The following is a 26696-nucleotide window of genomic DNA, read 5'->3' on the forward strand; positions in this document are numbered from 1 at the left end:
AATCGAGGGCGCCTTTGTGGCGTTTACGATCCGACTGAATTCATGTGATTGAAGGATATAGATACAAACCCTGCGCTTCAAAAGCAGCCTTTACGCTCACGGGACTGATCAGATCCCTTTGGAAGACAGCGGCACTATGCGCTGTGCAGGCTTAGTGCCTCGTTTTCTTGCCTTTACCTTCATTGACTTGAATGTCGTCTCATGAGAATGAATCGCTGGGATTTGTCTCCTTCGGGTAAATCTGTTCCCGTGTTTTTTCGGTGCTAGGTCGAGTGCGTGGTCGGTCGTTCCCGTCACCCTCGACATTTAAATGAGCTGACCATGCCCCTTGCCGGCAAAAGTTCGCACTCGTCATTGCTAAGACTCCGCGGCAGACACGATGACGTTCCCGTGTATTTTTTCCATCTTCTGCCTCTCGCTTAATAAAACAAAGCGCAGCGCCAACGACGCGCCCTCATTGTGAGAAATTTTCACCCGCCATGCATGATACTTTTGAATTCGCGACTTCGAATTATTAACGATCGCGATGAGCTATAGGTAAAGCAGGGTGGTTGTCGCAGCCGTAGTCGCTGTGGGAGCGAGTGGCAAAAGCAGTTATTAAATGAAGAGTACCAGGCAAACACGCAACCGACTAGTAACGAGCAGCACTGTCTGTCGCTCGCGCCCGGTGTGAGGCAGCGTGTTCGTAGGTTTTATCGTACGTTGCGGACACCGTCCCAGCGTTCGTTGTGTTGCACTTTAATCACTCGCGATTTTCCGTGATCATCTTGTCTATATAGCACTACCGGTGAAGGCGATGTGCTACTTATGTACTACATTAACGCGCTCGGTGCGTAACTTAAGCAATAGAGACCTAGTGGGGTGGCTTAAAGCACGGATAAAGATTTATGTACGGTACATCTCTTGGCTTCACGTGTACAATCATACGGGTGCAAGCGCTGTAGGTGGTGGCCTGTAAGCAGTCGAGCGTCGTCGAAATTGCGTAATATACCAGTGTAGTCAAGGTTGTGCACTGAAGCCGCCAAAGCATGTCTCGTTTTCCGATCTTTCACGAAGACTTGCATTGCATTGGTCGGATTGACGCGTACGACGTCTGCGGCAGCGAAGAGAATGTCGAACATTTATTGTGCCGCTGTCGTCGATTTCAGTCTGAAACGCGCTTATCTATTGCACTGCGATGACTGGACGATCGGCCTTGTCCGTGCAGGCGCCTCGAAGACTGTCCTTATGGTTCGTCAGCCCACAATTAAGGCTGTGGAGGCACTCTCCCCGTATTTCCTACCCCCCTCCTCCCTCTAATTTTTCTGTATGCCCCCTTTCCTGTCCCCCGGTAGCTACCCAGACGCATTTCTGATGAACATGCCTACCCTCTCTCTTGATTTCCTCCCGAGAGGAAAGGCGAGGAGGCTAATTGGATGCACTTCCAGTTTGCTACCCTGCACTGGGGAAAGGAACTATGCAGGGCGAGCAAAGAGCGCGCGCACACTTACAGGTGCGCACCGCGTCCATGAGCAGCCGCCAGGGGCCCGTCAACTTGAGCCGCTGCAGTGATGCCCGCGTTCCTTTCTGCGCCAGCGGGGCGCACGGCCATAGTCCAAGGATCTTGGTTTCCGATTGTGATAGATTGTCAAGCAGAATGTGGTCTAGTGCTTGCGGACACGACAGTGAACGCTTGAGCACTTTTTGCTAGAATGTCCAGCAGTTGTCACCGCATGCTGCACGAGTTCCAGTTAATATCTTTATTCGCGAAAACAAGGGGTACCAATTGCCAAGGCATTAGGAAAAAAAGTTGCTAAAAAAGCGACTGGTCCTAATAACCACTTGGTACAAAAGGCAGCAGACAGCAGGGAGCGAGAAAAAAAAAACTAAATAAGGAGCTGCGCTCATTGATTCCTTCAGCGTCGTGCTTCAAGACGCTACGTGGCGCACAATCCAGTGCTGTGCTTTCTCTCAACCACGCGGGACTGAACTCTCACCTGTGGTACTCGTACATTCAGCGTGTGATGTATTATTCCACTTTATCTCAGTATTCTCTCACTTGTTCTACTTCTGGCGGGTGGGAATACTGTGCTAGAAGAGCCCATGAAGGAGCGGTGCTAGAAGAGCCCATGAAGGAGCGATCCTTGTTTCTATACCTTCATCCAGGACTGACGCAACGCAGCACATGAGCAATAAGCTAGCGCATCACATGCCACTGCAACCGACGGCGAGTGAAGCCATGCCAATTCTGCATTCTCTCGGCCCTTCTTTGCAACTGCGCCTGTTACCTGGGTCTTGCCCGGAGTGAGCAAACGGTACTGCGTCACTTACGCCTGGGCGTTCGAATCGCCAATTAGCGCTCATTCTTATTGGAATGGCCGATAGCGCCGAGTGCACTGCCTGCGCTGTCGAGGAGAGTACAGCAGCTGCTGTCCGTTCCTTGAAAATGAAACGTGGCCTCTGTGCAGCTATAAACTGGCTAGACCTTTCTCGTTGGACAAAATCTTGGCCCCATGGCCTCTCATATCGCAGCTACAGAAGGGCCACAAGAGCGCTGCCATTATTTCTGAAGGCTAGCGGACTGCGCGACCGCCTGTGACACAGAGCAGACAACTTTCAGTAGGTTGGCGATATCGGCAGATTTCCTCTTCCCTTCTCGTTTCCACAGTGCAAGATAGCCAACCGGCCCCCGTCCTGGTTAACCTCCCTGCCTTGCTTCTCTCCATTTTGAACTCCCGCGAGCTTGGTAGCTGTCATGCACCGAGCCTTGCGTGCTTCGAATGCTGAATGCTTGAACGCGCCATGTATCAGCGCGTACGAAACGAGGCGTTAACTACGATGTTGATCGAGGGCGCACGCCACACAAACTACCGCCGCCTGTTGTACGTCACTGTAAGCGGGCGCACGCCATCTCCCGCACATCTCGGAACGCATGCCATTCTCGGATGAAATGTCCACTCTGCAGACGCGTATGGTAAGTTAACGTGACGGAGCTTGATCGCACAAACAAAAACAATTGCAAATGCGACGTGGAGGAAAACCAGGCACGTTCGCAGGAGCCGCCGTCCGTGGCCCGGCAAAACAATCCGATTGCAGCCAGGTTTGACGGATGTGCTGCATAAGGAAACCTTGGACAATGTCGTATACCGTAATAGCGCTGTCTCTACGCCGTGCTAATGTAAATGGGCGAAACCAGCCGGACCAGGCCTGTATCGATAATTGTCCGATGATCCGAGCCAGATGCAGAGAAAAAAAAAACGCCACGAACTAGCGTATAAGATTTTCGATGGGGGCGAAATGCGAAAACACCCGTGTGCTTAGATTTAGGTGCACGCTAAAGAACCCCAGGTGGTCGAAATTTCCGGAGTCCCCCACTACGGCGTGCCTCATAATCAGAAAGTGGTTTTGGCACGTAAAACCCCATAATTTATTATTTTTTAGCGTATAAGATGCGTGTAACACGCACCTCGTGCCCCGAAGGAAACGGGTGCCTGCGACGATTTCATCGAGCGTGGCTCCGCGACACATGTTCCTCGGTGGCCTCCTTTAGTTTCGCGTCACGTATACTGGCCCCTGCACGTCGACATAACTCGATTCTCTCGCGCGTCGCCGACGTTCGGCCGAAAAGCGCTCCGCCACAACGGGAGCCGCACGCGCTGGCCGCGTGGCACGCCGCGCACCGGCGATTAGCATGCCGATGAGCGCTCGTCGGCGCACCGCTTTTCGGAGCCCCCACCTGTTGGTCCTGCGGGCGGAAGTAATGGGCGTGTTGCTCCCGCGCCGCGAGGCCGAACCACGCGTCCGCGGTGTGCTCGTAGTTCGGGGAGGATGCGGGTTTCTTTTTTCTTTTTTTTTGCGCCCGACCACTTCTGCACTCGCGCAATGTGCGGACATTTTCGTCGAGTCTCGCTCAATGCTCGAGGAAAACCTTTCGCCTTTGCTCGGTTGTGTGGGTAGTCGGCGGCCCCGGAAGGAAATGAATGTTCGGCCTCTTTGGAGGACTGATTAAGTTATGAAAGCATACGCGGTTTATTCTATAGGTGCACCTTCGAGGAACGCTAAAATAACGAAAGCCTGATATTTCTTTTCCTTTTCAGGCAGGCCCGAATGCCGCGAAAATAACTGACTGCCTGTAGGTCCCACGCCGACCTAAATTTCGTTACGTCGAAACCGTGAAAATGGAAAACCGTGAAAATGGTACAAACTAAACCTATAGAACCAAATTATCTCGCGACACTTATTGTTTCACTAAAATGGTTTTCCCGCTTTCTCTGGTTAGCAGTGTTCTGACTGGAGCTCTTCCAACGAGCCTGGCTATACCAACTCGCTTGCCCGCTGCCGTTTCCTTCAGCCGAACTTCGGCGCCAGTGGGACGCCCTTCGTCCCAGCCGCCGACTCGTGGTAAACGCGGAACAGCGCGCGCAGGTGACGAGTCGGCCCCAGTGGGCGCACCATTTCTGCGGCGTATGGGCGTGCGCCGCCGCCGCCTGTGGCCGCACTTGACGGCACCCGGCGGTTCGGCGACGCGCTATCGTCGCCTCCGGGGTCGTTAAGCGGCCGAGGTCGAATTCGAGCTCGGCGTTGCTGCAAACTACGTGTTGACGAGGCCTCTCCACGCATGCGTGCATGCGGGCTGCTAACATCAAGTGCGTGCAATTTCGGCTGGCAAGCAGCTCCGAATGAAGATGCTAATGAGTCGCGTCGCTCGTGGGGCGTGCGCTCGGACTCGTGCGTTCGCTTTCTTCGCCCAGCGCGCTTCGCGCGGGTGTTTATTAAGTTTTCCTCCAGTGATTTATGGCCGGGTCGCTTCGCCGTATACGGCTATACGCGACTCTCCTTGGCGCACTGCGGCAAGCGCTAGGCGTGCCTCTAGGATATGGACGGTGGGAGTATCGGCGCAGGACGCCACGACTGGCCGTCACTGTTGCCCATCTTTGTTGCCGAGCACTGCTGCGCGGGGAAAAACCACTGAGCGGACGCGTGGCTGCCTTCTACGTAACTTTCAGTGCAGCCTCGATTATACCGAGTCGGCTGCAATGCGAAAAATTTTGCCTCGTGTATAGTTATATAAGCGCAGAACTGTTACCTATCATGTTTCATTATTCACGTCGCGTTCGTTGTCCCGGCAATTCTTTCAATCTCTACCAGCGGTACAAGTTTAGCACCTTACGCGCGTTTCAGCACTCTCGCTGGTCGATTCAGAGGCTGCCGAGCAAGGTCACACGTGACGCGTCGTCTAAGCGAACGGCAGTGCGTTCCTCGGTGGAACTGCGCCCCTTCACGCGCTTGGACCCTCGCGGACTCTCGAGGTGTGATCTATCGTGCCGCTGGCAGCATGGGTCACAAATTAACAGCTCTCTGCGACGTCTGCAAGCGGGTTCGTTCTTTGCGCGCGAAGGAATTGTCCCCTTCGTACCGCTTCAGGCTCGTTTCTGCAATAGCCGTCGGGGTCGCCGTGATGTTCCATATAAAGTCCAAGGGCGATAACACCGTCGCCGCGCATCGTATGCTGTACGTGCGACTGAAAGCATGCGAGGGAAGCCGACGATCGCCGCCTAATCTGGTGCGCGCGAAGGAGAAAGGGAGCAAACACGCCATCTTCCGTCGCGCGAAAAGCCGTGGGTGGGTGGGTGGGTCGGCGGCGGCGTTGTGCTCCGGCACATATCTCGACTGGGCGCAAGGGCAACTGACGATCGCGGCTCAATCTCGCGCGCCATAGATTGAGTAAAGACGTCAGGGAAGGGGCGACTCCGCCGAGTGCGTACTGCACGGCCGCGTGCGGTCGCACGCGCCACATCTTGAAATGGATCTGCCGACGGCTCGTACCTGTGTGCGCGCTGTGTTACCGCCGCTCTCCAGTTGAGGCGACAGACCGCACGAAGGTCGCTTCGCTCGCTGCTGCTGCCGCGTTTGCTCCCACCAGCGCTTTGACAGCGAGTGTACGCGCTCACACCATGCTTGCTAATTCAGGTAGTAAGCGAATCTTTCCAAATTCACACGGCCGATAAAAACTAATATCCTTAATTCATATAGCTATCTACTGATTTTCTATCCCAATCGATGGTTAGTCTTTCGGGTGAAACTGCGGCTTCGATCTGGAATTCTGCGAGCAACCTTGAAATGAAAAACGAGTGTCTTGATCAGGAGATGGTCGAGATGCATGCGTGCCCGGCGTTAGTTCAATAAAGGCTGGCAGATTCCATCAAGACGAGAATACGAAACTTATGTCGGAGGCACCGTTACTAAACAGATGAAGGAAACCGTAAAAATAGCGGAACCCAAAGGCGGCCGCTACGCAATGAGGAGCACGGCGGCGGCTGATATATCCTCGCGTCGTCTTCGGGGATTTGATTATTGCGGGGAGCAGGGTTCCGCCCACTCGGGCGCGGTTGTTCGCCGCCGCGTCTTGATTATTTTCCCCTCGGCACGCGTCCTCTGGCGCATGCAAGCAGCGCGGTGGTGCGGCACACGGCGCGCACTCCCCCGCCTGCAATACGGCGATTCCGAGGAGGCGACGACGATTTTGCATGCATAACGAAGTGTCCGAGAAGCTGCTGCACAGCCGGCTCCTCGCCCAGAGTCTGCGGTTCTGTGTACTCTGTGCAAGGTAGACATTAGGGAGAGTTAAGTTTCTATGGTGAAGTACTAGAGCACAATCAACACATACGAAGCAGAAGAAAAGGCAAACACGAGCCCGCATTTTTCTTTCTTTCTCTTCCTTTTTCTTTTCAACTGGGTTTGTTCTTTCCTAAGTCGAGCGTGTCATTGCGAATACTCGTCTTGCAATGAGGAATACCCGAACGCCTTCATCTTTCGTGGTATCAGATAGCGCAACTGAACGAACGTGTATGAGCTGCTGCCAACCTCCGAAGGCAGTTTACCCCTAATTTGAATATTTAAGAATCCCTAAGTATTTACGTAATTTTGTCAATATGGTTTGTACAAAGGTACACGTCTCTTTACGTAATGAAAGTAAACAAACTGAATATTCTGAATTCTAGGTTCGTTTTAAAATATCGAAATGGTGAAGACGCAGTTGAAATGATGTCGCTGTGCAAGTTATGCTAAATGAAATTCAAATTTTTGAGCATAAAATGCGTTTGGCTCCTGTTGTCGGCGACCTTCAGGTGACCTTGAGCGAAAATCCAGGGCCGTTATCCGGCCACTGAAACGCGAACATGCGGTCAAGCTGCGAGAACAAAATGAGATCAGCCGAGCAACCAGTCAAAACTTAACAAAATGCGGTTCATGGCCCCACCCCTTTGTACAGGGCCGCCTTACACACTCTAGTTACTGCCCAAAAATTTACAAAATATTGCTTCCGAGTACTTATGTTTGTGCACAATATCACTCAGGCTGTAAGTTGTAGTACGCTGTTTTTGTCATTTTCAATAGCAACGTTCAAAAGGCAGATACAGGGCACCACATACTTGTCACCTTTTGGAACTGAGACAGGCTTGCGTGTCCTCTTCAGAACGCCAGTGGTCCGTGAGTTCCGCGGCGTGGTTTTTGCGTCGCCTTGACAGATGGCGCAACGCTGCATGGCGCCTCCTTCAGGCGCTTTTCTTCTAGCCTGGGACTACGCTCTGTCTTCCTGGCGTCTTTCGCTGCCTGTATTGCCACCTTCAGCCGGCTTTGTTCCAGCTGGGCAGCGTGCATAGGTCGTGATGTGTTGCGGTGTGGTAGGGTGTGCCGTTGCGAACATGCACTGCAGCCATTTTAAGATTGTGGCTAGTATCATCTCCAACCAATCTACTTTGCCGGTTGCTATTTCATGCTTGCATCTACTCTCTATTACGGGAGAGCCAGCAATTTCCTTACGCTCCGCGCAAGGCTGCTCTCGTTCACTCTTTCCCGCGCAGCGCGCTCTTCGACGGCAGTGGCGACGCGCTTAGGTGTTACTGATACCAGCCGCGTGCCGATGACGTTTCGTGCCGCTGGGCTTTGCCTGAAACAACCTAGCTGCCTCGACGGCAGGTGTCGCACCGCTAGGTGGCATGCAGTTTGGCATCGGCTCGCGTTGTCCGTGAACTTTTGCTTTCGACTGTACGTGTGTCCACTTATACGCTCACGTTCGCCCGTGCATATTTGTTTCCTACTGCATGCGCTTGGTCGGCCGATTGCAGGTAAATATTTCATTTAAAGTGCCGACATCGGCAGCATACCTCGAGGTATGAGCTGCAGTACCGCGGTAGTTTCTTCTTCTTCTTCTTGACAGAACACTTGTTTCTGTACCGCGGTAGTTTCTTCTTCATGACAGAACACTTGTTTCTGTGCTCTGTGAATTTTTGGTGAAATCTTCGCCTTTCGGGGTGCCTCACCTCCCCGTTTTGCGGCCATGGACGGGGAGCATGCCAGAGGCCCGCCTGGCCAGAAGTCATCACGGCCGTCAACCGCAAGGAAGCGAGTCGGCTCCCCCAGCGACACCGAGGACACCAAGCTGTACTCTATGTCGGAAGACGACTCATCCGACGACGGCTTCATACCCGTCCGGAGTAAGAGGGTGAAGAGAAAGATCAACACAGCGCCAACTCCTCCGAGTACTACGACTATGAAGTCAAGGCCTGCGCGCTGGCCACAGGTCATCTTTATGCCGGAAGAACCGTCAAGCAACCTATGGTTGCTGAACAGGCAAGTCCTATCCATTTTTCTGGAATGTGCGATGCCGGATCAAATTAAAGACGTCAGAATAAATTCACGCAAGAATATACTCGCCATAGACGTGTACGACGCGAGTGCGCTTGGAAAACTTCAAGAAATCATGGAGCTAGGTGGAATCAAAATGCGCCCCTTCATCCCGATCGACAACACATCCATAGCCGGTGTAATTTACGACATTGACATTGCCATTCCCAATGATGATTTACCTAGCCTCATCAAGCCGGCAAACGACGGCACGATCATTACGCAAGTGCGCCGTCTTGGGAATACGCGCCGCGTAAAAGTAATTTTCAAGGGGGATTGTATACCATACCACGTTAGTCGGACATTTTCGACATCCAGTTCGACCATTCATCCAGAAGCCGCTTCAATGCCATCAGTGCTTCAGGCTAGGACCCGTCAAGGGCGTGTGTCCCAACTCGCTACTGTGTCCCCGTTGCGCTGAACCTCATGCAGAAGAGACCTGTGGTGCCACAGTTCTAAAGTGCGCCAACTGTAGCGGCCCTCACGCAGCCTCGTCGAAAGACTCCACGCATCAAGAGGGAACGCGCGGTTCTGAAGCAAATGGCCAGACGATTCGGCCCACAGGGAGGCAGCCAAGGTAGTCCGGCGTCGACGTCGGCACCATCGTACGTCTTAAAAGAAGGCGCATGCGCAAAGCGATAATAGCCGCTCCACTACGGTACCACTTAGTCGCGCCGCGAAGGGGCCTACCACTTGCACGAGGGAATCAGATAAGACTTTCTTTAGAGGAATGGCCTACGCTGCCGAGCCGCTCCCTTGCTAAGGAACCTCAGAAGGTCGCGGCCCCACCGGAGCCTTCTCCGGCCATTGATGATTCACCTAAAACAGATCAAGTCATCTCGGTGCTACGTTCCCTCATGGAGACCATCCGAAGGATATTGGTGGACATGGGGACACCGTATGCTCGAAGCGCACATAAAGTGCTGGACGCCTTAAGCCCAGTGCTTGAATCCCTCAACTAGAAAGATGGCTACCCATACCCCATCCTTCCGAAAAGAAGGCAAAGCAGCGTCCGTCATCCAGTGGAACGCCAGAGGGCTAAAATCACGAATTTCAGATTTTCGTCAGTATGTGTACACCAATGTGTATCCACTCATCATTTGTGAGCCCAACTTGTCGAAACTTATCAGATTGTCAGGGTACGAATGTATCATGTCATCAACAAATGGTGCATGCAGCAAAATCGTTTTTTTTTTTGGTCGTGAAGTCACCTATGTTATGCAACCGGTTGCGCCCCACGACGACAATCAATATATATGCATCACAGTTAAAAATAACTCTTGTTTACTCTCATAGGCGTGTATATATCGCCTTCCAGCAATTTCGATGCTGAAAGATTAGCGGATATCTTGAATGTTTGTCCCGCCCCATGGGTCATCATGGGAGATTTCAATGCACACCATCCAGCATGGGGAAGTACAAAGACAAATGCAAGAGGACGAAGATTAGCAAGCATCGCCTACAACTATGGCCTTAATCTCTTGAACGATGGTAGCCCCACCTTTCTTCGAGGCGTGACATACGGCAGCTGCCTCGACCTTGCTTTCGTCTCACTCTCTCGCCAGATGTGTGAAGTGGTTTCCAGATATTGAACACATGGGAGTGATCACATTCCCACCTATCTGACTATCAAAGGCTTGTCTGGATCTGGCCCACGGAATACCATTCGGACGATTCAATGGGCCAACTTCAAATCTGATATGGAAGATGCCTGCCGCGAGGGCCTACCCTCTGGGTTAGAGCAAACAATTAAAGATACGATGCAAAACGCCACTCGCATGCTGACGATCTCTTACACGCGAAACGACTTCGACATAGAATTATTGCGAGTTCGAGCACTTCGTCGCTGGGCAGAACGTCGATATCCGCGTACAAAATCAATCCATGACCTTGGGGCAGCCAGGAGGATGCAAAAGATTCAGCGTCGAATGGATAGATTAGCGTCGGAACGTTCGGCAGCGTTTTGCCAGACACTCGACCCCCGCAAGCCACTGTCTCGCATTTGGAAAACGGTGCAAGGTCTGCTGTTGCCTTCCGGAACAGCGTTTTCCATTCGAGGCGCTCGCGCTCTTCCAAGGGTGGCAAGACATCGATGTCGCAGAAGACTTTTGTGCGCGGATGGCAGACCAAGCGACACGTCCAGATCCTCCAGCCCGAGATGACGTCCCCCATTACCGTGATTGCCGCTTGGACCTTCCTTTTACGATGGAGGAGCTCGAGGCGGCACTAGCTCTATCATCTCCGGGTCCAGATGGTATATCATACCGAGCCTTGTGCTATCTCGGAGAATCCACACGGATAGCATTGTTGTCTCTACACCTCATGGCAGGAGGGAAATGTTCCTGAATGGAAAGTGAGTCGCCTGGTGTCAATCTTGAAGCTGGGCAAATCCCCGCTAGAGCTCGCCTCTTACCGCCCAATAGCGTTGGCCAGCTGTGTAGGAAAGATAATGGAACGGATGATCCTTGGCCGCCTGGAATGGTACCTTGAACACAAGATTTATCCGAATTCCATGGCTGGTTTCCGACGTGACCGCTCTTCCATCGACAATGTAGCTGATCTCGTTTCATTTGTCCAGCACGAAAGGTCCTGTAAACGTCTATCTGCAGCTTTATTCTTAGATGTGAAAGGGGCATACGATAACGTATTACATGAGGCCATTCTCGACGCTCTTGTGACGGTTGGCCTAGGTGGTCGAGTATTTTTGTGGATTGCAAGTTACCTATTTGCAAGATCATTCTATGTGTTAACTGACGATAGCCGAACTACGCGACGCTATACCAGCAGGGGCGTTCAAGGCGGTGCACTCAGCCCGACGCTATTCAACCTCGCTCTTATTGGGCTTACTGAATACTAGCCAACTACCACCAAAATTTTAATATACGCAGACATGTGTGTCTGGACTTTGGCAGTCACACGTCCTCAGATACGTGCACGGCTTCAAAGAGCGGCTACTTTGACAGCGAGTTACTTGTGTTAACGAGGCCTCAGTACATCACCAGAAAAATGCGCACTAGTGGCATTTACTCGCAAACCAATGACTCCTTATGTCATCTCAATGGGCGGACCATTTCCTATGTCAGAACCCACAGATTTCTAGGCGTAATTATCGACAGAGACCTCTGTTGTAGCCCGTATACGTGGCCTACATGAAACGGCGCCTGAGAGCAACCTCCCAGTTGTTTAAATACTTGACAGGAAAGACGTGGGGGGATGTCGGTAGACGCAATGCTGAAACTCTACAGAGCTAGCTCTCTTTCTCTTCGTTTTTTAAGATGTAGTCTACCTGTACTGAACAACACCTGCAGGACAAATATTCGTGTTCTGCAAGCAGCACAAGCTCAAGCACTCAGTTTGCCTTGGTTTGCCCAGATGCACGTCAACAGAGGCAACTATTGCGATTGCTCAGGACCATCAAATGCAAACTCGCATCACGGTGGAAGCCCTGAGAACGCACATCAGACATTTCGCACGTGCCCCCTATCACCACCTTGCAACACTACCTTCAGACAGGCATCAAGCATCATTATCTAAACCTATCAAGTACGACAAACTTCCCTCGGGCTTCACCGCTGCATCTAAACCATCGATACCCCCTTGGTGCCTTGTCAGCCCCACAGTCCATCTCGGCGTACCAGGAATCTGGAAAAAGTCTGAGCTGTCGTCGCCTGTGCTCAAACAACTGTCTCTGCTTCTGCACGAGAACTACGTGGTCAGCGCACATATTTATACTGATGGTTCCACAAACATCTAGTTTTCATCCGGTGCTGTGGTCGTCCCAGCAAGATCTATTAGCATCAGCTTCAGGACTGACCACCTAACGACAGCAACACCTGCGGAACCAGCTGCTCTTCGCGCTGCACTTTGTTTCGTCAATCGGGAACCACCTCGACAATGGTCAATTTTTAGTGACTCAACGGCAGCCCTACAATCTGTGCTATCAGATCTGCGTCGTGGGCCATTCGAACAGCTCGTGCTCAATATTAGATGCCTACTCCATACATCACATGAGAAAGGACATCACGGGACGTTTCAGTGGCTGCCAAGTCACTGCGGCGTCATAGGAAATGAATACGCCGATAAAGCCACTCGGGTAGCTCTTCAAGGAAGAGGCCATACTACTTTCACGGTCCGATGCAGCCAGCAGACTTCGAGCACGGGAAATCACGCACTCTATGGCGCGCACCAAGCAGCCAGACCAACCGGAGCAATCGTCGATACGACGTGCCCTCTTCGATGCATCTCTGTATGCCAACTGGACTTCGCCAAAGTGAGGCCACCCTGCTTTATCGCTTATGGCTAGGGGTGGCCTTCACGAAATCTTACTCGTTTCGCATTGGAATGGCCGACAATGCTCTCTGCAATGCCTGTCATTGCGAGGAGACGCTGGAACACATTCTGTGTGACTGTCTTGAATATAATGTTCAGAGACAGTCCCTGGCGTCCGTTATAGCGCACCTTGACAATAGACCATTGTCAGTTGCAACTATTTTCACATATCGCCAACAGAAGACATCGCCGCTGAAGGCGACGAAGGGACTACTTCGGTTTATGGAGACGGGCTTGAACAAGCGGCTGTGACAGTGATGTCACGTACCGCGCAAGAGTGACACTGTAACTAACGATGTGTGTGCCGTGTTATGTGCTCTTTCTCCCCATCTTTCACCCTCCCCCCCCCATCCCGCTCCCATGTGTAGTGTAGCAAACCGGTTAAGCTAAACTGGTTAACCTCCCTGCCTTCCTTCTCCACTTTTTCCTTCCTTCCTTCCAGGCCATCCGTGCCATGTCGTTTACTCGGCTAGATACCTTCTTTGCGCTGCAGTACGATGAAAAATGCTTGTTTATTGCGAAGCGAGTTCGCGGCGATTGAAGTCAAAATACGCCGTCATGTTAGCCGTTCCACTGTTTCGGTGCGAATTTGCCGTACATGTGAATAAATTTTTCTAAAGGCTCAAAATGCATAAATACAGGGAAAATTTCCTAGAGTTGGCAGCACTGCTTGTACAGTTGTGCCAATGGGGTTTCGTTTGCGCGAGAAGTTTAAAGCGCCTGCCCCAGTCTTTATTTTCTGTTGGACTCAACTGAATATTTCATACTGTCGCAACTTCCCCACGTATTCCTTTTTTTCCCTTTCTCCGATGTCGGGAGTAACGCATTCGACGCGAGCGTTTGTAATTTTTATTTATTTATTTATTTATTTATTTATTTATTTATTTATTTATTTATTTATTTATTTATTTATTTAAGGTACTGCTATCTAAAATTTGACGCGTAGCAGCAGTGGGTAACTACATTAATAGAACATACAATGTAGCATGTAATGGAGCTTCCTTGACAAAATGCTCATGTGGCAATGCTCGGAGATATGTAGGTTATTCCACAATTCAATGGTAACTGGCAAGAAAGAACATTTGAAGCCACCTAAGTAAGATCGGAAGGGAACGAAATGCTCACCAGGCTTTCTCGCAGTTGGCTTTCGGAGCGTCACTTCCTCAAATCGCGATACCGGCGGTGTATACTTTCCAATTACGTGCCTCCTGTAATTGCAGGAAATGCGCCCGCGACTGCGCCTTGTCGTTCTGAACGAGCCCGTCTGCGTGGCCCGAGAGAAACGGCAGCTCGGCGTGTGGCTACGCCAGCGCAGTCTGACTGCCGAGCTCAACCGTGTGGCAGCGCTACAATGGGAGGGGGTCGCCTCCTAGCATACGTGTTTGTAGCTTGTAAACGTGCTCAAACGTCCATGCCCAGCATCATGGTAGGCAGCTTCCCCGCTGTTGAGTACAAACGTAATTTTCATAACGAAAAGTCGTGTAGCGATTAATGAACGGGCACTTTCATGTTCACCTCATTTGCAGGTCAGACTCCAGCGTGTTTAATCTTATGGGATGGCAAGTGCAGATAACTTCTGGGTTATATTTCACCTAAAACATTGTAACAAGTTTCGCCTTGCAGCAAGCGCTTAGCGAAAGTAATTGCAAAAGGTACCAAACTAGTTTGCCCCGCAGCTCCCCGTTCGCAATGTTGTGCAGGAGCGGGAAGTGTTGTTACACGTGACCTGGTTTCTGGTCCCCCCCCCCCCCCCACTTCCTGCTGCCTCGCACTGCTGGCAATGAAACAGTCCAGTTATCCCTTAGCTGGAACCAACGCGAGGCCTGTGTTTCCTCCGACACGCGCTAGCTCTCGCCTTTGCGCTGCCTCATCCATCCGGTGTCGGGACATCCGTCGTTGCAGCCAACATCCGAGTCTGCCGCCTCAGCGTCGACGCGCGCCAACCATCCCCAGCAGCTCAGGAATGTTGGCTGGAGGCGATGTGCGTATTCCCTTTCGCAGGAGTTCTTCTGCTGTACGTCGAGCCAGCTCTACATCATTCCTATTCACTGGCCCCATTTAGGGAGTGGGCTGTTTACTAGCGTAGTCCCGCTTTTCGAGAGTGCCCGTGTGACCATTCTACACTTTCTATATAGTGTTTCTGCAATCGGCCCTTCCTCTTGCCATCTGTGACGGCCGCCGTCTCGCCAGAGCGCGCGGTTATTTCGATACCCAGCGCAGGCGACGTTTTTCATTGTGCAACTCCGAGCGCGAGCTCTCCATCGTTCCTCCTCGGCAGGCGCGCGCGTCTTCTGACCGGCGCCGCTTGTCTGGCCGGCGGGCAGGATGCGCCTGACGCCGACGTTTTTAGCGCCGTCTGTCCGCTGACTAGACTCCCCCTGCTGGACTTCCTTTTCCGTGCCGCCTGCTCATCGTTCTTCTGGGATTGTGCTGAGTGGGTGAACCTCCCGGTTTATTCGCAGCGAGGATCGTCTGCGAGGACGGTGCTAGCAGGCCTTCTTGCGCGTATATATGCCCCCCTTGTGCAACGCCTCTGCGGAGCGCGAGAAAGTTTGAACCCTCTCGATGTCACCTTGAATCTTCCTCTGTCGCCTGCGAGTACGTGCAACTTCTACGAAGGTCTATCTATTTTTAGATTTAACTCCGCGCAGTCATGTGAACAGTTGTAGCACGCGTTCCTCTAGAAGTAACATTTAAAGCACCTCTTCCCTGTAAAAGCCCAATAGCGGAGGTTTCCACTTCAGACAACCTTCGAGAAATTAACGACAGGAGAGGTGCGTGGTCTCGTGCATCCACGGATCTTCAGACGGCAACGGGTAAGAACTCTGACGATGGCCATGGCGTGGCACGTGTTCCAAAACGCCTTCCTAGCTCTGTCTTGTCTCCCAGACACTTACGTATACCCACTATGGGGGTTTGGCCAAGAAGCAGGTGGTTTCCCGTACGTTTAGAAATAAAGCAAAACTAGATTTGAATAGTGAAGCGTGTAACTAAAAAAAAATTTAATTCGGAAGTTTAATAAAACTATTTCGAGGAATTTTGATAAAGTAAGTTAAATAAATGAAATAGAAATAATTGGATGATTTTAGGTATTCAAGGTACTCTCTCTATAAAATTCTAAACTGCAAGAAAAGCATTCCTGTGGTTGGATCCCAGTGAATTCGCCCTGTGAGCGGCGCGCACTCTCATAACTTAGCCGTCACGCATTTTACGCCGACCTTTCAGGCAGCGTGCTCTATCGCCGCAATCCCGTGGATCACGAGACGCCCCGCATGGCACTTTGCTCCCCGCAAGAGACGCTTAGGTAAACACGAGGAAAGACTCTTCACACCGATGCCCTGCCATGGTTCCTGGGACTGTAAGAGACCCGCGAGTAGACACGGGGGTTCGAGCGAGGCGAGAGAGAAGAGCCGGAGGCCAGCCGAACCGGTGAGAAACGGCACGGGAGACGCACGAGAGACGCGGCCGAGGAAGGCAGCAACACGCTTCACGCCGACGCTCTGCAGATAATAAACAGTTTTCATTTGAGCAAGAATCCAGCCTTTTTCATTTGACAGCCCCAAAAATAATGGTTGGCGAGGTTAATGATAGCACAAGCTAGCTAAATAAGTTTTCTAAGAGTTTTCTTTGTCTAGAAAATTGGCGCCACGAGAGAAAGATTCAAGTGTATTGCAAAAGAACATAGAGGGGACACAGCGAGACCGGACCTGTCGAAGTAAAAATTTAGAGGCGGTACACGACATCTCTATTGGCTTCGTTTAACTAATCTTTCTCTACATTCTGCCCCGCTCAAGAAACTGTTGCCATCTCCATATAATGCAGAGCTTGAACGGGCCGTTTAAGCACTTTACTCTGCGTCGCTTTGATGACGGAAATTTTAAATGTACTCGTGGCATAATTCACTGAGTGTCCAGAAACACCGATACTTTTCGTCATCTTGCAATAAAACGACTGCAGTCGTGCACTTTCGTAATTTGGTCCGATCTTCCAGGGCACTGCTGCAGGGACCTTAATTTCAGGTAATGTTCCCTTTCCCATCGTTCCCATCTTTTTCACAGATTGACCAACCTCTGACGGTACCCAAGCTTCAAGAGGCGATGCCTTCGAGTATATCCTGCGGCCAGTTCGGGGTGTTGCAGGCAGTGCAGTCAGGATTTCGGAAAATCGAACTTCCAACGGGAAAGCGGGCTAATCGTATTCGGAAGTGGTTCTCCTGTTCGTGAATGTGCGTTGGTTGCAATACAGGGAACTCGTTACAGCCCCCAGTTGTAGTAGTTCCCAACTCTTGTATCTTCTCATCTCCGTTTGTTGGTTGGGGTTGGGAGTTGCCTTTACGAAAGCTTACTTAATACTAATCGGAATGGATGACAGTCCTGCGTGTGATGTCTGCGGCTGCAAAGAGAACATTGACCACCTATTGTGCTACTGTCCTCAATTTCAAATAAAAATGTAACCTACGTCCAACCGTTGAGAAGTCCAGATGATCGTCCACTGAGCGAACACACTGCCGGAACACCGTCATCAACGATCATCGGCCGCACTGTTGTGCTTTCCCAAAACGGCCGGCTTGTGCGAGTGCCCTTGACTGCGTCGTGCTGTCCGCGTACGTTCACCGCATTCCTCTCTTGCTTCTTTGTATTCCCCTTTCCTCCAGTGTGTGGTTGCAACCAGAAATTTCTCTGGATAACATTCTTGTCTTCGCTCTTCCTTTTCTCTCTTGCTCTCTCAGCTAAGCCCTAACGCATCGCGAATCGTTGATCACCCGCAGATGAGCGACTTTCAGCAAAGTATTCCTTCCACGTAGCTTCCACTTCCCTGGGTAGTTGATTTCCATACGATTCCCAAACACCATAGCTTTAAGCTTGAAATTTGCAGCAACAAGCGAGAGGATGCCTAGGGGATTGAGTACCTTAACCGTCTTTAAACGCGTTCGCTTGGTGGCTGCTGTCGAATGTTGCAGGCATAAAGTGGCCGAGATAACAATTGCCTGATCAAAAGGAACCTGCGTGATGCTGCTCAGGCGAAACGACCACCCCGTCCGCAAATATTACCGCCGTACAATCTGAATCGATATACGGTTCGGACCATAGAATAAAGAACTTTAGAGAAGGGAAACTGTAGCTTCCACAGTGGTTCGAAAATAAGAAGCGGCAGCGCATGGAACTTAGTGGGGAACCCGACAGATGGCGCTACTCAAACAGAAAGCGGAAATGCTTTTTTTTAGTACACTATTCAATATGGCCGCTTTACAGCGGTGGCGTACGCTAGGTACGCGTCGTGTTCGCCTCGCTGGCTTTGCGGCATGCCTCAGCTGCCGCGTTTTAATGGCCAGGAGACTAAAGAGCCTCTGCTGACGCCCATACAAACAAGCCACAAGTGAGTGAACAGGACGTGCGACTTTATTGGCAGAATAAAACCAGTGCACCTTCTCATACAAGATCAGAAATAAAATTTGCATGTCGAGATGCGCTGAAACCATTAACGCGAGCTCGTAAACTGCTCACTTTCGTCGCCGCACATGGCGATCTGGTAACGAGCGACAATCAGTAGCGCAAGTAAATTGGGCAGTGCACCACCTGTTTGCATCGACAGTCGCCGTAACTTGAATTGCGAAGCAATCGGGTGACGCAAGGCATCTGCTGCCGCAACCAACACAGCGACATGGACTAAACGGCATTTTAGCGTTCCCGCCTTTCCAACCTGCACGTTTCTTTTTGTTCTTTCGGGGGCCGCTAATGTGCAACTCGCAGTTGGTGCCCCACATTCTCCATGTGGGCATCACCATTTTGCAGCCACTTTTGCAGGCCTTTCCACCCATGTGGCTATCAACTTCGGACCATGTAATAACTTGTGCTGTCTCCGCTCACGCCACATCACGGCCGATGAAGGCCCACAAGCATAATCGGCCGGCGGCTGCAGCAAGAAATGTCGAATGGGGAGAGCACCAATTACGGTGCATGTAAATTGGGAGTCTTTGTCGCTGTGTGGACTGCAGGAGCAGATGGTTACCTCGGGAGACTGTTGCCCATGCAGCTAACCAGGTCGCCACATCGAAGAAACATAACACGGCGACCATTATCAAATTAGACTCTGCATTCAATCACCGCATAAGGTTCAGACAATACACTGTACATTGGCTAAGATCCACATGACAACAGTGGGCATTCACGCACTACAAGTTGCATACAGCCCATTCAGCTATCCGACTTCAGGCACAGTGCTTGCCTACGTCGCACATGGTGGTCTAGTAACGAGTGACAACCAGTAGCACAAGCAGATTGGACAGTGCCCCACCTGTTTGCAATGACAGTCACCGTAACTTGCACTGCAAATCAATCGCGTGACGCAGGCACCTGCTGCCATAGCCAACACAGCGACGTGAACTACCTGGCATCCTAGTGTTACCTCCTTTCCTACATGCACGTTTCTTTTTGTTCTTTCAGTGGCCACTAATGTGTCGCTCACACTTGGTGCCCCACCTGCTCTCAATATGGATGTGGTCTGTTTTGTGGGAATCGCCAATTCGCAGCCACTTTTACAGGCCTTTCCACCCATGTGGATATCAACTTCATACACTTCAAACCATGTAATCATGTATGATAGTCTCTGTTCACGCCAAATCATGTACAAAGAAGGCCACAAGCACACTTTACCCATGGCTGCAGCAGGAAAGGACAAACAGGGAGCACCAATCACAGTACATGTAAACAAGGAGTTCGTGTCACTGTGTGGACTGCAGGAGCAGGTGCTTACCTCGAGAGGCTGTTGGCCAATACAACTAAACAGGCTGCCACATCCCAGAAATGTAACATGGCAACCATGACCAAGTGGGACAACATTGAAACAAGATTATGTAATCAAATCACTTCAGCATACTCTAACATAACGCTTAATCTATACATTGGCACTATGCATTGGCTGCGATTTACATGACAACAGTGAGCATACACGCACATGGGCTGCTTGCGGCACATTCAACCGTCCGACTGTAGGCATAGCGCTTGCCTTCGTCGCACACTGCAGTCTGGTAACAAGCAACAACCAGCAGCACAAGCAGATTGGACAGTGTGTCCCACGTGTTAGTATCGACAGTCGGCGTTGAATATGAGCAACTTGCATTGCGAAACAATCGGGTGACGCAAGCATCTGCTGCCACAGCCAACAGCGACATGGAGTGCCCGGCATATTAGCGTTACCGCCTTTCCAACCTGAATGTTTCTTTTTGTTCTATTGCATGCCACTAATGTGTAACTCACACTTGGTCCGCCACATTCTCCATATATGGACATGGTCGGTTTTGTGGACATAACTATTTTGCAGGCCTTTCCACAAATGTGGATATCAACTTCATACACTTAGAACCATGTAATTATGTATGAGAGTCTCCGTTGACGCCAAATCATGGCTGAGGAAGGCCACAAGCAAAATTTGCACATGGCAGCAGCAGGAAAGGACGGAACGGGGAGCACCAACCGCGGTGCGTGTAAATTCGCAGTCTGTCACTGTGCAGACTGTAGGAGCAGGTGCTTGCCTCGAGAGACTGTTTTCCAATGCAACTGACCAGGCTCCCACATATGAGAAACGTAACACGGTGACAAGTACCAAGTCGCACAGCGCCGAAACCATATTCTGCAATCAATCTCTTCAATGTAGCTTGCACAAAAACACAGGCTGTCGAGCAAGAATAGCAATCCTGAATGAGACTAGGAATTCAATACGGGAATGAGAAAGCTTGCATTCAAGAAAGAAGCCACTCTACCTTGCAAGCATTGAAAGCCAAAAACATTAACAAAAGTTAAATGCTACATAGCACACAGTGTAAAGGTTAATGCAAGACACACACCAATGCCGCATCAGCTATTTCAGGAGAGGAATTGCACATGGCAACATACACTAGAAAGAACTGCTACACATATGTTATGCTACTAGGCAGTGACTGGCATTAAGTATGAGCAAAGAATCGGTTGACCTTTAATGTTTGTATGAGGAATAGGAATGATCTCTAACAAAAGTGTGGAATGAAGAAGCGTGCATTCATTGAAACAAAATTATACTTGGCAAGAATTGGCAAGGCCAGGGAGCTCCCTAAGGAAGGGCAAGCTGACAGAACACTCTTAGCCAGCGTCGTCTGTGCTTGTTCAGACGTTGCAGGTACATCTGAAGACAAATAATTTTTGTTGTTGAGGTACCTGGATGACTCGGCCAATATCCGTGCTGGTGGAATGATGGCGTAGGCTCTTTTCACTCTTGAAACAGTCATCCGTAGACTTGATATCTCATCCAAATAATTCTGGAATGGCTTCTTTGTTCGTGGTCTTGTGAATTCAGCTCCAGCCCCTTCCTGTTGGTGTAGATGGGGGCTCCCGTGATGACCAAGATGTACTTGGCACAGACTCTGCTGGGGCAAAACAATGGCACATGAGATACAGCAAAGATTATCCAAACTCATGTAGTGTTTTCTTTTATGTTCGAACTAATTATGCTGAACTGTAAACATGAACAAATGTTCATATCGTCTGCTACAAACAAATGACATGTATCTCAAGACTAGCAAGCCAATACAGCATATATCAGGCATATTTATTTCTGAACCAGGTGTTGTTTACCTTGTAATAGCAGCCAAAGTCCACACAATGGCGTTGTTGTAGCAGGCAGCAGCTTCTGTTTAGTGCATGGAGTGTGTTGCTTTATACTGGTGCCATCCTCATTACTGCATGTCTGGAACAGAAATTTTGACTGCATCAGAAATTGGATAAGCACAATTTTGCAATATAAAATGCGAAACGGTGCGACATATACATTGCAACGGTTTGTGACTACAGAACACATGCAAATGTACACTGTTTGTTCTAGGGCGCTTAAGCAGCATGGTAAATAAATATGGTTACTCTCCGTAAAATCGATGTCTGCGTAACTACAATGCATGTCAACAGCTTAAGTATTATTAAGATCACAAATAAGAACATTTGTGCGCTCGTTTATACACTAGAAGAGATCACACTGCTGATTTCACAAGCAAATAGATGAAAGACGTGAAGCTATTAGAATTGATGCATTCTTTTTGTGCATGAACGTGATGCACCGCTTCACTACTGCAAAAATAGATGTCCTGAGGTAAGCCAAACTGAACAGCAAGAACATTTGGAACCAACAGGTACGAAATATGGGTGAATTATCATGTGTGCAACTGTTTAATACATTAAATTCAAGCTTCAGTTTATCAAAAGGTTATTCGGTTCTGTGAACGAAAGAAGTTGCCGGCGGATTCGAAAAAAATATATTGATAAGGCAACTCAGTCACTTATGGCTACGGCTAAAACGAGATGAAAAATGTGACGCGCGTTCCGATATCGTTTCTCTTTCGTGAATGTGTGCATAATGATGGTCTCGCAACTGAAAGTTTATTTCGGAAACAGCAACGGAGGGTCCTGACTGCCCTTATGTAATGCAGCATCTAGTTCGTTAACTTACCTCCGCCTGTAAGTTAACGAGACGAATAAATTACATAGCGATTGAAGCAGTGATGTTAAACGACTCACCGGTATTGCTGTCCCCAGTCGCAGCAGGACCCGGCTCCCATTTCGATGCAGACGTGTTCCACATGGCTCACGACTGAAACCTAGCTTTCAGGCTTACACCCCAAGTTAAATAACGCGAGATATCGAAGCGCAATAAACTGGTGTTAGCACAAATTAACCAACCAATGTACGAACCAAGGAATCCGTACCTGCCGTGCACGCGAACATACCGGTAAACATTTTAAATCCAGGCAAGAGGTCACGTGGGAGGTCGATGATGCTGAACGCTATTTTGCGTTTAAAATGACAAATAACAACAAAGTTGGTAATGAAAAGTACAATGTAAAATTAGGAATTATACTTTTGTAGTCTTTATCATGCGATAAAAACGCTTCGTTTACTGTTGAAGAAAGTTTGAAGGTTAAAATTGCGCTTACTACGGCGCCTCTAGCGGGAGATAATGCGCTCAACGGGGAACCTTTTTAATTGGCGTACTATGCCTGTTCCTTTAGCAGCGCCGCGCGGTCGATTTTTTCGCCCTCTGTGGCCATTTGTTGAACTTGAGAGTGTGCCACCCCTGGTTCCATAGAGTTTCTAAAAATACCCTAGAGGGAAATGTGGCGCTAGTGTCTACGGGGGTTATCATGAGCGTCGCCTCAACCTACATGGGAATGATGGGAAGTACAGGCTTCGGATTGACTTCGGTCTTTAGACTAGTGGCGTTTGCTTTTGGCGCAGTAAACAGCGCTATACTCAAATATTATCGCGTAAAATCTAATTATATTTCTGCAGTATGTTACATAATGCACAACACGCTACATAAACTTTGCATGACTTTGAGATGGAAGCATGGTTTACTATAGTTTCTCAGCAGGACACACCAGGGTATGCATACTTGTGCAATTCTGTTCCCAATTTAACGCCAAAGAATAATTATTTATTCACTTTTGCAACAGCAAAACAACCGTGCATGTACTTATATAAAAATACTCATCAAGTAGTTCTGGAAATAAAAATGTTGTATTGTGACAAAGCGTTGCGCCCTTGAGAGGAATGCCAAGGTCGGGAATGCTACAAGTGTCGTCTGCTACGACGCCTGCTCGCTGCAAACGCGAGACTTTTCTCGCAGACGACAGGCACTTGCGAACTCTCTCGCTCTTTCGAAAGGTTGCGTCGGCTGTCACAATTGCTGAACGTCTTCAAGTACTTTTAAGCACATCTGCTGCAGTGCTAGCTAGGACGCTAGTGGCGTCCTACGAGTATGCTCCATCATATTTTATATTGGCGTACCGCTTCCGAAGCGTTACAGCGCGGCTTTGCGGGTACCCATTGTGCGACACTAGACTACAGCTAGGAAGCAGCTATCTTTTCTACCACAAGTAAGTTTGTGTTCTCAAAGTCCTAAAACACGCATTTCAATGAGCACATAATGAAGCCCTCAATAAAATTTGATTGTCAAGCCACTAGAAGTACAATTGCATATGTCTTGTATCAGTAGTGCCTTCTTTGTTCTATTCTGAAGTTTCATAAAGCACGTAACGCTACAGTGCCAACCTAACACACTTAACAAACAAAGGTCTAAACGCTCAAAACATGTTCTTTCAACGTTTACGATGCCGCCGCTTTCTCGTCACGGCTTCGACGCCACACCGCGACCCAAGCATCGTCCCAGTCACTGACCCAGCGCGCTATCGCCACTCCGAGCAACATAACAAACGCAGAGAGCTTTGCGTTGCACTGTCGAACTGCAGGTTATAGCAATTGCAGTTGGAGCGAAACCGAAACTTTTAAAAAAATACTTGTGCACTAGTTCGCCACTCAACAGAATGCCAATCCGAAGCCTGTACTTCCCATCATTCCCATGATGGTTGAACGATCGCAGCGCCAGATTTGCCTCTAGGTATACTAATATGAAACTCTATGCCTGGTTCGGACTGCAACCGATGTCAATGAGCTGAGGCTTATCGAACGTCAGTGAGGTCTTACAATTATTATTCACGTAATAAAGCGCAGAATTTAACAGACGTCTAATAAAAGCAACCTAAGTCGAAAAAATTTACATGGTAGCTGTTTGTGGCTTATACGTACATTTATAAATAAGATATGTAGCCGAGTTCAGCGTCCCTAGCAGAAACAGTACGAATTAAAATATACGACCAAATTACAGTAGCTCCACTTCCTCGCTTCATGCTGGAACGCGCCGCAGTTGTATTTTCGCCCTCTGTGGCGATCGCTGGAACTTGAGTGTGCGGGGCCTTCTAGCTACCGGCAGATGAGGCCAGGCCGGTCCAAGAAAGGTCCACCGCTGGGAATAGCTATGTTGCTTCGCATTTACATCTCTAATTTAAATAAAAATAGGGGCCAAGAGTTTGATTCGCTCTCGTAAACACAATGTAGGCTTTCACGGTAAAGTCGCCTTTCACAAACACAGGTCCAGCAAAGTAGACGCCGCTGACATGGAACGGCTGTGATCGGGACTCTGTCCTTTGGAAGTGGCGAACACACGCCACACTTACTAAGCACGTTCTTAACAGTCCCTGTGCTTCGACTCGTCGATTATTACGTCCTCGCACAGCGATACGCTGTAGCCGCCCGGTTAGCTCCGGTGTGGTCTCGGGTTGGATCGCCGGATGAAAACGAAGGAGTGTTTCGTTTTCGTGCCACAATTCGGGTGGATGACGCTTTTCCCATTCACGGACTTTCTTCCGCCTTGCAGGCTTCCGCAGAACTCATCTGCTAATTTATCATTGCGAGTGAATGCACACAGTGAACTTCTCTTCCTTCTCAAATGCGGGAAGTGTAAGCATAAAGCACAAAAAGACAATTCCGGTTCAGTAGTTGCTAACGGCATGTCGAAGAAATGTGAAGCAGTGTGAAAGGCTTGCGTGACTGCGGTTCAAATGTTCTTAATGTACGCAAAATAAGCAATCGCAATGTCTGTTATGTTGCCATAAGCAACAATACTGAAATGTGCCTCCTGCATATCCCTCTCTTGCATCACATTGCTTTTTGAACGTTGTCCTGTGATCTTTCAAACTCTTTACGTAGGCAGTTTCCTCAGTAACCCAAAAAACCGCCTGTGTTTACCCGATACGGTCCGTCCAGGTGAGATCAGCATCACAAGTCGTTCTTGGTGAGGTTAAAACTCCAGGGTATTCTCCTTCCGCCCCCACCGGCGTCGTTGTCGTACGGAGCAGCCAAGGTCACCGAAACTGTCTCGAAGATCCCGGTCAACACACGCCAGCCGTTTCGCATTCTTTTACTCCCTCGTCGGATCTCTGGTGCGAAAAGGTTGACGTGATTTCGTTGGAGCCACTTTTCTCTCTCGATCACCCGCCGCCTGGCGTTTACAACGATAAAATGCAATTTCGCCGAGATAATTTAGCGTTCTTTCAAGCTCGAGTTACGTTACTTATATTATGCAGACTACAACAGAGGCAGACGACCACTCTCCCCTAGCGAACTTCTGTCCCGTCTATAGACACTGCTTTGCCCGCGCTGCACATCCTTCGCTTTCAGAGCCGCCCCCTCTGTGGATGCTCGCCGCGATCGCCGTCGTTTCCCCGGCCGGAGTTCCATTGATCCAGGTGGGGGCTCGAGTTCCACCCCTCCTCGCGCCGCCTTTCCGATCACGGCAGCGCAGTCTCCCTCTTGATGTCCTCCATTTTTCCCTCCACTCTGGCGGCTGTCTCCATTTCGATGATGAGTGCGGTTGCACATTCGCGTCGCCCCAACTTCTGCCGCGATGAAACTCGCGGCGCTGCGCCCGTCTGCTTCTCCGTAGCCGTCCCTGCAGACGTTCCTCTGTCGGTGGCTGCACTCTGCCGAAAGCCGGCCGTAACGCAGGCTTCGCGCTATAGGTTGGCTGCCCGCTTCGATCGTGCGGTTCCGTTCGGTTGCGGGTTTCCTTCGCCTCCCCGATGCTTCGGTGGGCGGCTCAGCGGGGCCCGCGCGCACAGCTGTCGGGCTTTCGCAGCGACCCGTGTATCGCCGCCGTTATCGATGGCCCGGCTGCCACTCAGGGTACGCGGCGCTCGTAGAGTCTTCTGCTTGCGCTCCCCGCTCTGTTCTTCTCAACGAAAAACTGGCCAAGCTTGCACTCCTCCCCTTGCCTCTTTGCGAAATACGAAATACATTCTTCGCGTAGTGCCCGTAAAGCAGCTAAATATTGAGCGCAGCGCGAAT

General features: G+C 50.1%; 1 protein-coding gene and 1 long non-coding RNA gene across 30 annotated transcripts in view; one reads left to right on the forward strand and one right to left on the reverse strand.

Moving 5' to 3' along the window:
* The window catches only part of trol (terribly reduced optic lobes), a 604861-nt gene that overhangs the window by 160140 nt on the left and 418025 nt on the right, over positions 1–26696 (forward strand). The gene's annotated exons all lie outside the window — the stretch shown is intronic.
* LOC135904569 (uncharacterized) lies at positions 18371–22732 on the reverse strand. The gene is made up of 3 exons (XR_010565149.2): positions 22533–22732; positions 21600–21711; positions 18371–21388 (listed from the first exon to the last, which is right to left on the reverse strand). It is a non-coding gene; the product is annotated as an uncharacterized lncRNA (long non-coding RNA).

Source organism: Dermacentor albipictus, chromosome 2, assembly GCF_038994185.2.
Source record: "Dermacentor albipictus isolate Rhodes 1998 colony chromosome 2, USDA_Dalb.pri_finalv2, whole genome shotgun sequence".
NCBI lineage: Eukaryota > Metazoa > Arthropoda > Arachnida > Ixodida > Ixodidae > Dermacentor > Dermacentor albipictus.